Here is an 18,196-nt window from a genome sequence, read left to right on the forward strand (position 1 = left end):
CCTCTTATCTGAGAGCCACTGCAATGTTGACAGTGGCTGGATCTTAGTCTCATCTTCATTGATTCTGTTATAATGAGGTCTGGGGCTGAAAATGGCAGGGTGTCTTGGATGTACCATTCAGCTGCGGGGCTATGCAACCAAAAATAGGTGCACCTTAATTTCCAGGCCTCTATAGATGCAATGGGCTTTCTCTGGCTTGGAGTCCAGTTAGCCAGCTATAGGTTCATGGCATGTATCAGGCACAGCTCTTCATTGGACATCGCTGGGCTGCACCCAGGTATTAATCTTGTTTGATCTTTTGGATGCTGACTGTACATTTCTGGCATTTCCTGTTTTAATTTCAGATGTTCACGTCTCGTGGTCTTTCTGTAGGTGTTTTTAAAGGAGTTTTGATGCACTGTTTTTAACCACTGGGGATTGACAGCATATATTAATGCTATATAGACATCAAAACGATTATTTATTCATAGTATGGGCTACAGTCGCTCTATGATTCAAAACTGCTGTAGTTTGCATTAAATAGGAACAAATCAGCAGGGCTCCAGGAGATAAAACACATACTTTGGTTCCCTGGAAGGTTGGCAACCAAAGCTTTCCTGCAGGGATTCTCTTCAGAAGGAAGAAGAGTCCACCTTTTTTTCATTTATCTTGGAATAGCCTGGAGCAGTTGCTTCTTTGATATCATCAAATTGTTGAAGGTCGGGCTGAGTAGGTATTGATGGTGTTATCAGTCTGCAGTGATCGACAGCTCCAAGGTGCCATTCAGTCACACCTCCCAGCTATGCCGGCATGAGTCAGTCGAAGGAGGCCCCTATAGTCAGAGTTGGTTAGTTGCTTGCTAATTACCTTGGCTTGGATACAAGGGTTTTAGGGCGGGATCCCGTGAGTCACTTCCTGTGCTTGTTGGGCCCCTATTCTTCCCTCAGTTCTGCCAGAGCAGTCAGACTCGAGCCTGCCTCTCTTACAGACTGTATGTCAGGAGAACTCCAACCACTTCCCAAGCAGGAAAGCTCAAGACAAAGCATTTCAGCACAGTGAGCCATTGAAGTATTTATGTTAAAGCAGCACTTTGATCAGTGACCTGAGTTCATTGAAATACTGTTGGTAAGTGTCCAATTTTTTTTTCTCTTTTGAAATCTGACAATCTACTGTTACTGCTGCTCGTGCTGCCTGTGACGAGTTGTCTGGAAGCCATCTGGAGCTGTATGCCTATGGTAGTGTTTCTAAAGATCTCTGAATGTACTCTGCAGATTATATCCTGGTACAGTGTGGCACTTCTAGCTGTGTAGAGTCATTGAGGTCGTTGTTATATGTAGATTAAAGCAGGGAAGAAACTAACTGCATGTTTCGCTGACAGCTTCTCTTTGACTATATGCGGAATGTACAGTTTACAACTTCAATCAAAGGGTAGTCTGTTTCAGATAGATCCTGCTCCTGACCACTGCAATTACCCTTTGACGCTTCAGGGCAAGTGGTCGTATTTTAAGTAAAATGCCATTAACCATCACACAGATCTGTACCCCTAAGAGATTACAGAATTGTGCTGCAGCTGCACTTTATGGGGAAAACTGCAGTGTGATTCTGTCCTGATCAAGGCACATGCTCAAGCTGTTGCTCTGAATCTCCTACTGGGTGATTTTTGATAGGGAAAGTGTCGAGGGGGGGTGGGGACGGTGTGGGAGGGGTGGTGGGTTGTTGGTGGAGGAGGGGGGTTCGTGTGGAGCACTGGGAGAGTTTCTAAAGAGGGGAGTCACTCTTCAAATTGCAGATGCTTTCTTTGAAAGCGAAGCAATCAACATCCACTTTCAACAGCCACTGGTTGAGTCCGGAGAGTGCTTCCCTCCCCAGCTCCCGTTATCTCAAATCCTGTATTAGATTACTAGCCCAGCATTTGTCCTGGAGCTTCACTTGCCTGACTGCTAGCAGTCATGCTACTATGAGAGTCTGCAATTGGGTACAAATGCATAGTCAAAAAGCTGTTTGCTCAAGCTACGATCAGACCCAGATAACTCTCTACGATTTAGACATGAAGATTTTAATTTCTTGTAAATCTGTGAGTTTTAATAATTGGTCAAGACCTGCTATGGTTCACTGCATAATATGTTCAATCTGCCAAAGGTTGTGATGGAAATGAGGAATTTGTCAATTTTGCATGAAATTTCAGAGTTTCAAATTGGAACACAATAACGTGCAGTTTTAAGTGAAAACAGACCTGCTGAGCATGTAGGGATGGAGAGAAAATGAGAAGTGGGAGTTGAAGGAATCAAAATAAAACCAAGACAACACAGTTTGAGAACAATGTGCTCCTTGAAGCAGAACTCATTCTGATTGTTGCACACACCATAATTGGTAAACATTGCCTTTCCACGGAACTGTCAAAGATTCAGAGCGTCTTCAAGCGAGGTGTACCTGCTTTCAGAACAATGTGAAAAGTGTGTGATTTAAGTGAGGAGAGACTTTGAGGAAAATCCCTGGATTCTTCAAGCATTTCAGACATGGGGGTAGGGTGGGGGTGCAGTCTGGTAGAGCACTGGGTTTACATATGTTTCCCTTGTGTGAATTGTTAACGCACTCATTTACTATAAATGTGTGAAAAACTGTATTAAAAGAATTCCACAAGAAACAATTAAACTCCAAAATGTCAAGTTATCTTAAACTGCGCACCTCGGTATCAAAATGCAAGAGTAAAGAAACAATCATTCGAAGATCTAGATAACAAAATTCACAGCACTTCCAAAAAGCACTCCATTGTGTAAAATAGTTTGAGAGGTTTTGACATAATTAGCATTACATAAATTCAAATATTACTATAGCCTTCTAAAAATATATTTTGGAATGCATTTTTGGTAATGAAAGATTCTGACTGGGAACACCTAGATGCTTCAATTTGTTACTTCTTAAAAAAATAGGGAACTGCCTCTTCTGGTTTTCCATTGGGATATGTTCCATCTTCCTACAGTTCACCCAGGTGGCCAATTGCCATATGTGAGCAATTAGAGAGTGACTTTAGAGTATTTGATCATGGGGGAGGGGAAATTAAAGTCAAACTAGATCTTGATCCTAGCTGATTATTTTTCCCTCTTTAACCTGAGAGCACTGAGGTTACATTATCGTCTATGCTGAGGTGAGCTAACTCGGCATAGACTGAGCACCTTCTTTAACTCTTTTTGCCCATTGAATCATGAGGGAGTGCTTGCGTTTTCTATTTTGCCAGTCTGGATTCCAAACTTCACACCAAATATTGTGTTGACAATGTTTACCCTTCACACCCTAACTTTACAGCAAACCAAGTTATTAAATTCAACACCTGCTAAATAGCTCTACAGCTCCATACATGACCTTTGGAAAGATTTGCATAGTGCCTTTTACAACCTCAGGTAATCCAAAGCGTTTTACAGCCAAAGAAGTACTTTTGAAGTGTAGTCACTGTTGTAGGAAACACAACAGCCAATTTGTGCACAGTAAGCTCCCTGAAACAGCAATGTGAAAGTGATCAGATAATCTTTTTTTTGTGATGTTGATTAAGGGATAAATATTGGCCAGGGTACCAAGGATAATGCCCTGCTGTTTTTCAAGATAGTGCCAAGGAATCTTTTCTCGCTACCTTAGAAAGGAGACAGGGCCTTGTTTTAAACCCTCATCTGAAAGATGGCACCTCTGACAGTGTGTACTGTCTCAGCATTACTCCGTCAGCCTAGATTTTATGCTCAACACATTGGAATAGCACTTGAATCCACAACCTTGTGGCTGAAAGGTGAGAGTGCTTCCACAGCACACACATGTATAAGCATATGACTTGTAAAAATTAAACCGCTTATATTATCTTGGATCAGGAGGTGCTATATAATATGTACTGTACACATACCAAAGTGGTTCCTGCCAATTTTGCTGCCCCTTTAATTCATTCTGAAAAAAGTTAAATTTTGAGAGAAAGGACTTCATTTTCTAAAGCCTGGCACATAAAGTGTCAATATTACCATGAAGAACAGAAGCTGTTCAGAGCTAACTTGGGTGAGGGTGGGGGGGAGTCCAAGGTAATAACAGTAAAGGGCCTAATGTAATCTTTTTATCAAGTTTGTGACAGGCAGCTGTTGAGCACCCCCGAGTTGGCCTTGTGCAGTTTCTGTGCTGGAAGCCAATAACCTCCTAACTTCAAATTATTTAAACTGTTGTGGATAATCCTTTCCTTTTCAAGCTGCTTTCACAAGATATGATAGAGAAACAACCTTTCAGAAAAACAGCACAAGCTTTTCCAATACTCATTTGTCAGGTTCAAGTTACTTTGGGGAAAAAAATCTATGTTTCGTTATGTGTTTTCTGGAGCTTAATAATTACTTAAAAGAGGTTAGTAAGTTTTAAAATGATCTTGGCATATCGACTTAAATTGCTGTTTGTTCTGGCCCTTTAAGAGGGTGCTGTTGTACCGGTGTGTAATCTTGCCAGGTTCATTGGTCAGTGAACAATTGCCACAATAATGTCTTTGCACACTCAATCATGTATCCCACTAAAAATATTCTACTTTACACAAATTTCTGTTGGAAAACTAGCAAAACCAGGCAAAGGTTGTGTTATAATCATTTGCTCTACAGTAAGCTCTGGAGCTTCTGCAGTGCAAGTGTCACCTAGTGATTAACGGTCGCCTTTTTTGAGAACTAGCTGTTCTTGAAGACGCTTCCAAAATGCCCCAATGTTTCTTTAGTACTTAGAGCCAGTAGAATGAAAATATTATTGTGTTATTCCTTTATTCCTTCTAAGTTGCTTGATCCTAAATTCTCACCCGCTTCACACTCTTTTGATGGAAGTGAAAGCACGCCTTTCACAAATATCACTGTACATAGCAGCATTGGTAGTGTAGTGCCAAATTTTGAGGTGCAGGGGCTCAAAGAAAATATGTTGGCCATATCATTTCTAAATCTATTACATTGTTTTCCTATGTATTAATCCTTTGAGTCCCCAAGCATTAGCAAAGTCAAAAATATTAGTGCTGGAAGGTATCTTATTTTGGTCCATGTGGTATTTTGCATCGTTAGTCTTTAGCATAGCTAGAATTTCATTATGCAACAGTTTAATTATTTAATTAAAACCTACTAAAAATATGAATTACATAAAACTTTACTTACTTTTGACTGGGGGATGGTATAACGAGGGACCACTGCTTTCCTTGATAATAGACCTGGGTGTACAGGGCAAAATTTCAAAATTTGAAGATGATGTAAGATTTGAAAATATTGTGAGGAGGATAGTGAAAGATTGCAAGAGGATATAGACAGGCTAATGGAATGGACAGGTAATTGGCAGATTAAATTAAATATAAAGAAGTGTGAAATGATATCTTTTGGTCAGAAGAGCGAAGAGAGGTGACAGAAAGTAAAGGGTATAATTCTAAAGGAAATGCAGGAGCAAGGGGATCTGGGTGTATATGTGCATAAATCATTGAAGTTAGCAGGGCAGATTGAGAAAGCAGTTAATAAATCATACTGAATCCTGGGTTTTATAAATAAAGAACAAAAGCGATTAAGTTATGAAGCTTCATAAAACACTGGCTCAGACTCAATGGGAAAGGGTGAAGAAAAGATCTACGAGAATGGTTCCAAGGATGAGAAACTTCGGTTACATGGATAGATTGATGAAGGTGGAGCTGCTCTCCTTGGAGAAGAGAAGGTTGAGAGGAGATTTTTTAGGTATGTTCAAAATAATGAGAGGCTTGGATAGCATAAATGGGGGAAATTGTTCCCAACAGCAGGAAGTCGAGAACCCTAAAGTGATTAACAAAAGAAGGAGACATGAGGAAAATTTTCTTTACGTAACAAGTGGTTTGAATTTGGGATGTACTGCCTGATTGTGTGGTGGAGACAGGTTCAATTGTGCTTTTCAAAAACGAACTGGATAGTTATCTGAAGGGAAAAGATTTTACAGGGCTACAGGGAAAAGGTGAAGGAGTGGGACTAACAGAGTTGCCGTTGCAGAGAACCAACACAGAGACAATTTATTAAATAGCCTTCTCTTGTGTTATAACCATTCTATGATTCTAGTTTGAATACATTCAAGGAAGTTGATAAACTCGTGAAGAAGGAAGACGCTGAATGCTACCCTGATAGTGTGATCAAGAAGGGTGGGAGGAGGCATGTGTGGAACATAAACACCAACATGGATGAAGTGGGCCAAATGACCTGTTTCTGTGCTGTAAATTCCATCTAAAGCCGCCAGCGGGGAATACAAACACTATACTCCATTTCACATCCTCAGGTGATAAGACCATAAGACGTGGGAGCAGAAGTAGGCCATTCAGCCCATCAAGTCTGCACCACCATTCAATGAGATCATGGGCTGATCTGATAATCCTCAATTCCACTTTCTTGCCTTTACTCCACAACCCTTGATTCCTTCCACAGCTAAGTAATTAATGTGAACCATTCTGTCTCCCCATACTCCCTCCCCACCCCCCACACTCTCCCCGCCATGCTCTTTCTCCACCCCCACACTCTCTGTACCCCTCACACACTCTCTCCCTCTAACCCCTAATACACATTCTCCTCACACCTCACACTCTCTCTCCCTCCAACCACCACACCCATTCTTCCCCACCCCCTCACATTCTTTCTGTCCCCACCCGCTCGCACTCTCTCCCCCCATCCCCTCACAACTCTCCCTGGTCCCCACCCCCTCACACTCTTTCTGCCCCCATCCCCCTCAAACTTTCTCTCACCACCACCCCCTCACACTTTCTCTCACCCCTACGCCCTCACACTCTCTCTCAGACAGCCTCCAGTCACTGACTTACTCAGATGCTGACGCCCCGCTGCTCTGGCTGCCTTGTGCCCCACTGCTCCAGCTGCCTGGCCTGGGCCCTGCTGCAGAACCAAGCACCAATAGTGCCAATTGGAGGTGTACAATTCCATTATCATCAGAGATTCCAGATGATATTCAGTGTCTGAATTGCTTACAAGAACTCTGGGAATGAGAAAAGCAACATTTCAATATTTGTAGGTGGAAGATGGTTAACCACGGAGTGAATAAAGGCAATAAGTGACAGTGAAAATGGACGCTGGGAAAAGGGGAGGGGACAGCCTCAGGGACAAGCTTCAAGTTAACTCCATTCCAAGCCATAAATAAATTCAAGTCATGAGGTCATGCGTGGGGCTTTCATTACAGAACAGGTGGAGGCTTAAGGTGACGGTTACTTGTAAATCTTATTTTCTGCCTCCAGCTTTTAATGTACAAAGGAGAGCAGAGACTGGGTTCTTATGAGAGGTGGAAGGTTAAGGAATGCTCTTGTTGAAACCACGTACAAGTACATGCCAGTTTTAGTTTTAGCTGGCCTTATGGCTACCAATCCCCTCTCCCTCATTTACATTGAGATTCTACAATGTGTTTGGCATAAAGAGATGGGCATGAACTCAATATACCGACACAAATGACTGCTCTCCAGCAGTGGGCTTCATGCCAACTGGACTTCAAAGTCTTTGCAACGTAATCTGCTACGCAAGGTCATTCTGGTGTTATATGTAGGATTACTAAAAGTTAGCACTGCAGATGTTAGTGAGAGGTATTCACTCCATTTTTGACCTTGCCTGTTATGCTTTAAAGCTGGATGGATGAGCACTTCTGAATGCCAAATAGGTTAAAGTACTTAAGCTATACAGACTGTAAGGACATAGATTAAGCCGTGTTAGCTTACTTTACGCAGGACAGCATTAGCTACCATATTGGCCTCACTGCTCCTCTCTTGTGGAATGGAAAAAATGGTAAGGGTTTTCACTCTTGGGGCTAGGTTTACTGTTCCAGATGTAGGCCCTGCCCACCAGTTGAGAACCGGCAGGAGGCCCACATCGCTTCATTGGGGGAGACCCGACTGAATTAAACGCATTCTTAAGTGGCCAGCCCAGGCCTTCCCTGGGATTTAGGATCCCAGCGATTGAAATCCTGCCGCTGGCAGCTCTCCAAAGTGGGCATCGTTACCGGGAGCAATGGTTGCTGCAGGTACTACAGTGAGACTTTCATCAGAGAGTTGAATGAGGTGGGTTAGGTGTTACTGGCGAGAGAGTGGGGGGCAGGATAGGATGCAAAGGTAGGAGGGTGGCTCTCAGTGGGCACTCACGTTCCCATTTCTGAGTTCCCCGATCAAGCACTAAATGCCTTTGAAAGGAAGACCCCCTCCAGGAGGCCCGACTGACAACCTCGGCAGGGTTTACTGGGCAGCCTTCAGGACCCATGTGAGTCTGGCTCACACCCATGGAAGCCACCACTAAATCCTGGCGGGCTCATGGATTATGGCCTTTAAGTGGCTTGTTAAAGTGCCTAACAAGTCAGTGGGCAGGTTCCCACCCCCTCCCATCAACCCATTCCCACTGCTGACTTAGTACGGTCAGTTTTCCAACTGGTGGGAATGGGATGCATGGCCTCCAGCAGGATTAGTCTCACCTGACCACCACCTAGCCCACTTCAGGAGGTTCCATTCAATCTAGAACTCTGATTACTACCCTTGCCATGAGTGCGCTTATGCAACTCTGGGTGATCACAGAATACATTTGAGGTGTGATGTCCACAAGAGTAACACATCCCAGTGACTTTCATTGTTTGAGCTCACACAGAAACAAACATTTGGGAAAAGATAATGCTGGCAGTCATGGAGCCATCCCGCTATGAGGCATCAGAAGACAATTTCTGCATGGGGCCTCTATTATAGAAGCAGTAAGCTAGGTATATTTCTAAATAGGACTGCACTTTGAAGGTCTGATTGTGAGGCTCAGGGAATGCATGTTGGATACACCTGGACACTCTGGTTGTGAATGCTATATACCTACACACCTTTAAATCATAGGACTGTCACAAAGATACATGCTTTCAAAATGTCAGCTGTCTCCAAACTATCCAGGTAATTACTTTTGTCGTATTTTCTGTAATTCTTGACACTTCCCTCACCCGATCTGTTTGATAATATGCAGCAGCAAAATATCTTTTGCAGATGGCGTCTCTCTGGGTCTCAAATATATGATCCTCGAGTTCTGATGAGGACATAAATGTGTGCCCTGAGACTGGTTTAAAGAAAGATCTTTGGCAGGAGATCAGACGTTATGTGAATGTTTGCTTATAATGGACATATTTTCTCTGGTAATAGCTTGCGTAGAGCAGTTAAATGAAGCTGTTGAGAAGCTCAAGTGACTGGGCACTTGACTCTCAACAGAAAGGTCGCACAAGGTCACTTTGCTGATACTCTCTTTCAACGAGACAGTTAGACCTAGCATGATTTTAGGAAGGAGACGTTCTCTGGAAGAATGACAAGGTGAGGTGGGTGGCGTAGGTGGCATGGGGGTGAGGTGGTCAGCGGGGGCTCAGAGGAGGGAAGGTGTTGTGAATGAAGCTGGCAAAAACCAGACTTGCAAAGATGAGAGCTGACCACAGAATTTTATTAATAAATGGTTCTCTCTCATTCTTAGCTTGTACCACCCCTGACCAGTTGTTTGAGCAGCAAGACTGATTGTAACATGTTCACAGAAAGGCTGCTACAAAGTCTGTTGTTGCCACACTCTACTCAACATCCTAACTGGAGGATGAAATACCAGGATAGTGTTTCAGAAAATAGACCTAGAGTCCTACCATGATTGTAAAGGGGAAAATCCAGTTTCAAGTGCTGAGTAGGATAATGGTTTTTCAGTTATTTGTGGTCCAGATCTGGATAAACCTCTCCATGAATGCATATCTGTAATCCACTGATTGCTTTCTATATAACTTCTCTCATATAATATACTTAGTTATCACAAAAATACTCGAATCGGTGGGACAAATTTAAATGCAACTTCCAGATTGAAATTGTGCTGTGTGATATTAGAAATTAACACGGGTGAATGGAATTCCTATGTCCACCGTCTTGACAAAGGGATTAATGCTTTTGATAAAAAATGAAGAGTTTGTCACTAAGAGCAACATGATTGCATCAACTGTGCGTGGGATTTTAGTGAAATCGATGACATTCCATCACAGTGATGTGAGAAAGCGCTAATAACATCCAGAACTGAGACAATAGCATTCTCCTGAAGACACAAATAAATGCTGGGTACTTTCACACAACTGTCGAGGTTACAAGTCCTCTTTAAGCATATATTATGCAAAATGGGGCAAATTAAAAGGTATGATCTAACCCTGGATCTTTGCAAACTGCTTAAAGTTTATATCTTCTGGTTTTTAATGTGATCTAAACTGCATTTTAGTTAGGTGAGAGTTCTAACTCGTTTGCAGGTATCCATACAATATTATTTGAGAGAAATTCAGCAAGAGTTCGACATGGCAATGAGAATTGACAAACCACAAATCACACGGAGTATCACTCTTTGGCAGAATGTCAGGTGATAAAACCCAGCTATGTAAATGCTGTACCTGTTCCACTGACTCCACGGGATGTTTGTGAAATATGTACTGCATGAGTGATAGGTATTGTATGTGCGGTTGGTATAATATGTGCTGTGTGCACTGAAGATTAGATGTGGGTGCGGTATGTACTGTACTGTAATGAATGGCTTGTTGGGACTTGGTAGGCAGTACATCATTCAAGTCTTTTGAATTAATCTTGCAGTTGCCCTTGTCTATATATGGAATTATGATCAGGCCAGCATGCTCTCTCAATGGCTCAGTTACTAATGATAGTATATCGCTAATCCATACAGACCAGAAGGTCAGATGTGACTCCTGGTTTGCATTGATTTAACTGATATAGTAAGGTGGCAGGCGGTAAGGAGATGCTACAATTAGCCTCAGTGTCGCTGAGTTAGAGGAGTAAAACAGTCAGGCCATTCCCCTCCCTTGATCACTATCCAGTTTCTGCTGGAAAGTATACGTGTTGAATGTCAAATTTGGACTTTGACACTGTGATAGTTGAATGGCCTATCAAGATTTCTGAGAGCAGGGATATTTATCATATTTTGTTGCTGCCCTTTCCCAGAAATATTGAGGTGGGGATCTTGGCACTGGAATCCTGCCCGTTGCTGTGGTATCATCAATTTTGTGCCAATACCATAAGCTTCCGCCCACAGATGCATAGTCTGTAATACAGCAATGAAAGAATTATGTAATGTGTCATTGCTAGCCTGGAAATAAGAACATAATAGGAGCAGGGATAGGCCATTCAGTCCCTCAAGCCTGCTTTGTCATTCATTATGATCGTGGCTGATCTGCTGCCTTTTCTCCATTTACCTGCCAGCTCTCCATACGCCTCGATTCCTTGAAGGCTAAGAACTTGTTGATCTCGGCCATAAATATACTCAATGATGGACCATCCATAACCCTCTGGGGCAGACAATTGTAGCCATCTGATCCTGGGGGTTTGTTGGCTTTTAGTTCAAACCTCCAAGTTTCTCCAATGCTTTTTCCCTGCTGATATTAATTGCCTTAAGTTCTTCGATGCCGGATGCTAATTACTCCGATATTCAACAACTGTCTGGCGTTGCTCTCAGAAGTTCAGTGGTGGCTAGCATTGATTGCGGCATCATGGGGTGGCATTAAGACGATTGCAGATTCATTGCACCAGGGAAATTTCTTTCTGTGAGACTGCCTAACTTCTTGGGCTGGCACAGGCATCCAACATGATTGTCTGTCTCCACCAACCTCCGTAACAAATTCCCCAGTGCAGGCAGAAATCCTTCCGGGGGCTGCAGAGATGTTTTAAATTGGGTTGACCCTGCCAGGGGCCTGTGGATGGATGGATAGAAACGCTGACCTGCCAACTTTGCCCATCTTGGCAAGGAAGAAAACCTGGGCTGCATGTGGAGAATGGTGATTTGAAAGAGGTACAGGAGTGCAACCAATATCCTGGGACCTTGTCCCAGCAAGAAATCAATTCCTTCTGGAAAGCAAGACAGGAATGAATTGACTAAAAATTGTTAAACCCTATCAACAAGAATGGTATTTTTACTGAATATCTAATAAAGAAAGGAAGGAACATTAGAGTCAGAAATTAAATCATTGTCAATTTTTGACACCCAGCATCAATGACACTGAGCATCTTTGAAGTACAGATCACAGCAAAAGCTCTCACACTGGCTCACCTTAGGGTAAAGTTCTGCAAATTGTGCCACTCATTCTGGGGTGCACCATCTCACATGGACAGAAATGTTACCCTGGTGCTACTTGAAGATGTGCAGCAGAGATCACCCGTTATCCTGACCTACACCAAAGCAAAACTCAGCGGGGGCTCACCCTGGCTGGGGTGTCTGGAACCAGGGGGCACAGTGTCAGAATAAGGGACAGCCCATTTAGGGCTGAGATGAGAAGGAATCTTTGGACTTCTCTGCCCCAGAGGGCTCTGGAGGCTCAGTCGTTGACTATGTTCAAGACTAAAATTGATAGATTTCAACATGGGATGGGACTACGCAATGGTGTAGTGGTATTGTCACTGGACTTGTAATCCAGAAACTCAGGGTAATGCTCTGGGGACCCGGGTTTAAATCCTGCCACGGCAAATGATGGAATTTGAATTCAATAAAAATCTGGAATTAAAAGTCTAATGATGACTGTGAAGCGAATGTTGTAAAAACCCATCTGGTTTACTAATTCTGATTTAAAGAATGCTGTCCTTACCATGTGACTCTAGATCTGTGAATGCCATCTGAAATAGCCTAGCAAGCCACTCAATTATAAAAAAAAATGCTACAAAGTCTCAAAAAAGGAATGAAACCGGATGAACCACCCAGCATCGACCTAGGCACCGGAAACAACAAAGGCAGTTGCAGCCCTGCTGACCCTGCAAAGCCCCCTTACTAACATCTGGGGGCTAGTGCCAAAATTTGGGGAGCTGTCTCACAGACTAGTCAAGCAACAGCCTGATGTAGTCATCCTCATGGAATTATATCTTATAGCTCATGTCCCACACACCACCATCACCATCCCTGGGTATGTCCTGTCCCACCGGTGGTGGCACAGTGGTGTACAGTTGGGAGGGAGTTGCCCTGGGAGTCCTCAGCATTGACTCTGGACCCCATGGAATCTGGTCAAACATGGGCAAGGAAACCTCCTGATTATCTCATACCACCCTCCCTCACATGATGAATCAGTGCTCCTCCATGTTGACCATCACTTGGAGGAAGCACTGAGCTTGGCAAGGGCACAGAATGTATTCTGGGTGGGGGACTTCAATGTCCTTCACCAAGAGCAGCTCGGTAGCACCACTACTGACCAAGCTAGCCAAGTCCTAAATGACATAGCTACTAGACTGGGCCTGTGGCAGGTAGTGAGGGAAAAACATACTTGACCTCATCCTCACCAACCTGCCTGCCGCAGATGCTTCTGTCCATGACAGTATCAGTAGGAGTGACCACCGCACAGTCATTGTGGAGATGAAGTGCCACCTTCACATTGAGGATACCTTCCATCGTGTTGTGTGGCACTACCACCATGCGAAATGGGATAGATTTTGAATAGATCTATCAACTCAAAACTGGGAACCCATGAGGCACTGTGGGGCAGCAGCAGAATTGTACTCGAACACAATTTATAACCTCATGATCCAGCATATCCCCCCATTCTGCCATTACCATTAAGCCAGGGGATCAACCCTGCTTCCATGAAGAGTGCAGGAGGGAATGCCAGGAGCAGCACCAGGCATACCTAAAAATGAGGTATCAACCTGGTGAAGCTATAACACAGGACTATTCGCGTGCCAAACAGCATAAGCAATAAGTGATAGAGAGAGCTAAGCGATCCCACAACCAACGGATCAGATCTAAGCTCTGCAGTCCTGTCACATCTGGTTGTGAATGGTGGTGGACAATTAAACAACTCACTGGAGGAGGCAGCTCCACAAATGTCCCCATTCTCAATGATGGAGAAGCCCAGCACATCAGTGCAAAAGATGAGGCTGAAGCATTTGCAACAATCTTCAGCCAGAAGTGCAGTGTGGATGATCCATCTCGGTCTCCTCTGGAGGTCCTAGGCATCACAGATGCCAGTCTTCAGCCAATTCAATTCACTCCACATGATATCAAGAAACGGCTGAAGACACTAAATACTGCAAAGTCTATGGGCCCTGACAATATTCTGGCAATACTACTGAAGACTTTTGCTCCAGAACTTGTCACACCTTTAGCCAAGCTGTACCAGTACAACTACAACGCTGGCATCTACCCAGCTATGTGGAAAATTGCCCAGATATGTCCTGTACACAAAAAATAGGACAAATCCAACCCAGCTAATTACCACCCCATCAGTATACTCTCCATCATCAGTAAAGTAATGGAAGGGGTCATCAACAATGCTATCTAGTGGCACTTGTTTAGCAATAACCTGCTCATTGATCACCAGTTTGGGTTCCGTCAGGGCCACTCAGCTCCTGACTCATTACAGCCTTCGTTCAAACATGGACAAAAGAGCTGAACTCCTGAGGAGAGGTGAGAGTGACTGCTCTTGACATCAAGGCAGCATTTGACCAAGTGTGGCATCAAGGAGCTCTAGCAAAACTGGGGTCAATGGGAATCAGGGGAAAGCTCTCCGCTGGTTGGAGTCATGCGTAGCACAAAAGAAGATGGTTGTGGTTGTTGGAGGTCAGTCATCTCAGCTCTAGGATATCACTGCAGGAGTTCATTAGGGTAGTGTCCTAGGCCCAACCATCTTCAGCTGCTTCATGAATGACCTTCCTTCCATCATAAGGTCAGAAGTGGGAATGTTCACTGATGATTGCACAATGTTCAGCACCATTCACAACTCCTCAGATACTGAAGCAGTCCATGTCAAATGCGGCAAGACCTGGACAATATCCAGGCTTGGGCAGATAAGTGGCAAGTCACATTCGCGCCACATAAGTGTCAGGCAATGACCATCTCCAACAAGAGAGAATCTAACCATTGTCCCTTGATGTTCAATGGTGTTACCATCACTGAATTCCCCCACTATCAACATCCTGAGGGTTACCATTGACCAGAAACTGAACTGGACCAGCCATATAAATACTGTGGCTACAAGAGCAAGTCAGAGGCTAGGAATCGTGCAATGAGTAACTCACCTCCTGACTCCCCAAATCCTGTCCACCATCTACAAGGCATAAGTCAGGAGTGTGATGGAATACTCCCCACTTGCCTGGTTGAGTGCAGCTCCAACAACACTCAAGGAGCTTGACACCATCCAGGACAAAGTAGTCCGCTTGATTGGCACCCCGTCCACAAACATTCACTCCCTCCACCAGCGACGCAGCAGTGTGTACCATCTACAAGATGCACTGCAGGAATTCACCAAGGCTCCTCAGATAGCACCTTCTAAACTTACGACCATTACCATCTGGAAGGACAAGGGCAGCAGATAGATGGGAACACCACCACCTGGAAGCTCCCCTCCAAGTTACTCACCATCCTGACTTGGAAATATACCACCATTCCTTCACTGTGGCTGGGTCAAAATCCAGGAACTCCCTTCCTAACAGCACTGTGAGTGTACCTACACAATGTGGACTGCAGCAGTTCAAGAAGGCAGTTCACCACCACCTGCTCAAGGGTAACTAGGGAAGGGCAATAAATGCTGGCCAGCCAGCAAAGCCCACATCCCATGATGAATAAAAAAAAAATCATCAAGGGATACAGGGATAGTGCAAGGAAATGGTATGGAAGTAGAAGATCAGCCATGATTTCATTGAGTGGCAGAGTGGGCTCAAGGGGCTGAATGGCTTACTCCTGTTCCTATTTCTTATGTTCTTAAGACTCCACAATCTATATCATTAATTCATTACTGGCAGGATTTGAAATAATCATGAATTTAACACCTAACAAAAATCAGTCAGCTCCAAATATTATGACTGGCTCTGGTGTTTTGTTTTCCTCTGTGCAATTCATTCTCGGTTTTGAATATTGAGACAGTCGCTGCTTATGGATACAGGCTAGGAAAATTAATAGAACATGGGTGGATAGGTGGCAGATGAGGTTTCAATGTGGGGAAACGTAAGATGATACTTTTTGGTTGGAAGAACATGGAGAGACAATATAAGATAAAGGGTACAACGCTAAAAGGCATGTAGGAGTAGAGGGACTTGGGTACATGTGTGCATGAGTCATTCAAGATGGCAGGACAGGTTGAGAGAACAGTTAATAAATCATACAGTATCCTAAGCTTTATTAATAGGGGCATAGAGTACAAGAGCAAGGAAGTTATGTTGTACTTGTATAAAATATGAGTTGGACCTCAGTTGAAGTACTGCGTTTTATGAAGGAAATGAAAGCATTGGAGGGAGCGCAGAAGAGGTTTACGAGAATGATTCCAGGGATGAGAGACTTCAGTTATGAAGATAGATTGGAGAAGTTGGGACTCTTTTACTTGAAGAAAAGAAGGCTGAGAGGAGATTTGAAAAAAAGTATTTAAAATCATGAGGGGCCTGCACAGGGTACATAGAGAGAAACTGTTCCTATTGGCAGGAGGATCGAGAACCAGAGGGCACAGATTTAAGGTAATTGATAAAAGAAGGAAAAGCGACATGAGAAAAAAACTTTTTCACACAGCAAGTGGTTAGGGCCTGGTAGTAACCGCCTGAGATTGTGATGGAGGGAGGTTCAATGGAGGCATTCAAGAGGGAATTAGATGATTATTTGAGAAGTATCAATGTACAGGGTTACAAGGAGAAGGCAGGAGAATGGCAATAGGTGAAATACTTATTCAGAGAGTCAGCGCAGACATGATGTGCTAAATGGCCTCCTTCTGCACTGTGACAATTCTGTGATTCTGTCTTCTGGTCATTTATCTCATTATTGTTTGCAGGACCTTGCTATGTACAAGGTGCCTGCTGAGTTTACCTACATTTACAACAGTGATTCCACTTCAAAAGTACTTAATTGGCCTTGAAGTAGTTTGAGCAGTTCTGTGGGTATGAAAGATGACATTGAAATGCTTGTTTTTTTTTCTCTTGTTATACCTTCTTGATGCTACATGGAGCCCCTGTGAGGAGGTTGGCAGTAATGGATGTACAACACTGTCTGGGACGTGTGCTCCAGCTCCAATATTCTGGTCAATGGGTAGCATATAAACCTAGCCATCTCCAAAGACGGTGGAGGAAAGGCAGCCCGCTGTCACCCATTAACATTAAATGAATTCATCAATGATATGTAGGATGATGGCATCATGAGGGACAGACTGTACATGCCATGACATACAACTGAAAACTCTACTTTTGGTTTGGATAGGGTATGGCAAGACACCAACATGACAAACAAAGCACTTGCTGTACAAGAATAATGCCTGCATCCCGTATTCTGTTTTAAGTGCGGCCCTTGAATTATTTCATGTGGAATCTGCTGAAAATCTTCATTATATGTGGGTGTATTATGGTTTAAAAAGTGTTTTGGAAGTTGCCTTTGTTTGGGAAATGAGAAGAATTTGGCCCAATCTTGTAACAATAATGAGTTGGTGGAATAATATGTCTGGTTGCAGCTTTTACAAACAGATTAGATTTGCGAGGCATTGTTTTCACTTTAAAATGCAGCATTCAGCTGCACGGTACACTTGGCAAACAAGTGTTAAATATCGACAACTGACCTCGTACTCAAAACAGGTGTACCTGACGGGATTGTGCTACCAGCTGCAGTATGACATTATATAAATTAACTGAATCGAAAAGGATTTTTTTTAAAAAGCTGTTGGTTAATAGCTAAATATAAAATCTTGAAATATTACGTGGAATTTCTGCAGCTAACCCTGCCTGTTAACAAGCTGTCTCATTCCTAATACATTTTAGAAATTCCTGTTTTGCATTGATATTGGCTAGCTTGTGTGGGCCTGGTTGCCTCAGAAAAGTTTAAAGTATCTGAGGTATCCAAATTACATTTTACCAAGCCCAGGAATGGAGATACAGCAGCTTCCAAGAAGTCTGATTCTCTTCGGAACTCTTTGGCAGGGAGCCCTACACTGTCAAACCACTGGAACTATCAGGCTGCAAACATAATTTGAAGTTGGTTGTCAGTTAGAGGATCAAAGATCAGGTACTTACATTGGAGGCTGTGTTTGTCTTCAGCATGTAATTTTAAGACACTAAAACAAGGGGGTTTCCTGGGAGTAGCCTGCAGGCTGAAGGTTTGATGACTTGTTGCTGTCTGTTTTTATTCCTTAATGCTGCTGCCTCTTAAAAGTTTCACTAGTATAACTAGTAAGAGCTACATTTCCTGGCTCACATATACAGGAGCTAATTTTTGACTATGCTGTATAGGTAGTAACCTGGTGAGAAGAGAATGACAATTAA

At 43.3% G+C, this 18,196-nt stretch overlaps 1 protein-coding gene across 1 annotated transcript in view; it reads left to right on the forward strand.

The window, feature by feature from the left end:
* Nucleotides 1-931: 931 nt before the first annotated feature.
* fhl3a (four and a half LIM domains 3a) overlaps nucleotides 932-18,196 on the forward strand; it is a 132,989-nt gene continuing 115,724 nt past the window's right edge. The window contains exon 1 of the mRNA XM_041212508.1: nucleotides 932-1,104. The gene's annotated coding sequence lies outside the window, so the exon portion shown is untranslated. The remainder of the gene's footprint in view (nucleotides 1,105-18,196) is intronic.

The sequence above is a fragment of the Carcharodon carcharias genome, chromosome 19 (genome assembly GCF_017639515.1).
Source record: "Carcharodon carcharias isolate sCarCar2 chromosome 19, sCarCar2.pri, whole genome shotgun sequence".
In the NCBI taxonomy this organism is placed as follows: Eukaryota; Metazoa; Chordata; class Chondrichthyes; order Lamniformes; family Lamnidae; genus Carcharodon; species Carcharodon carcharias.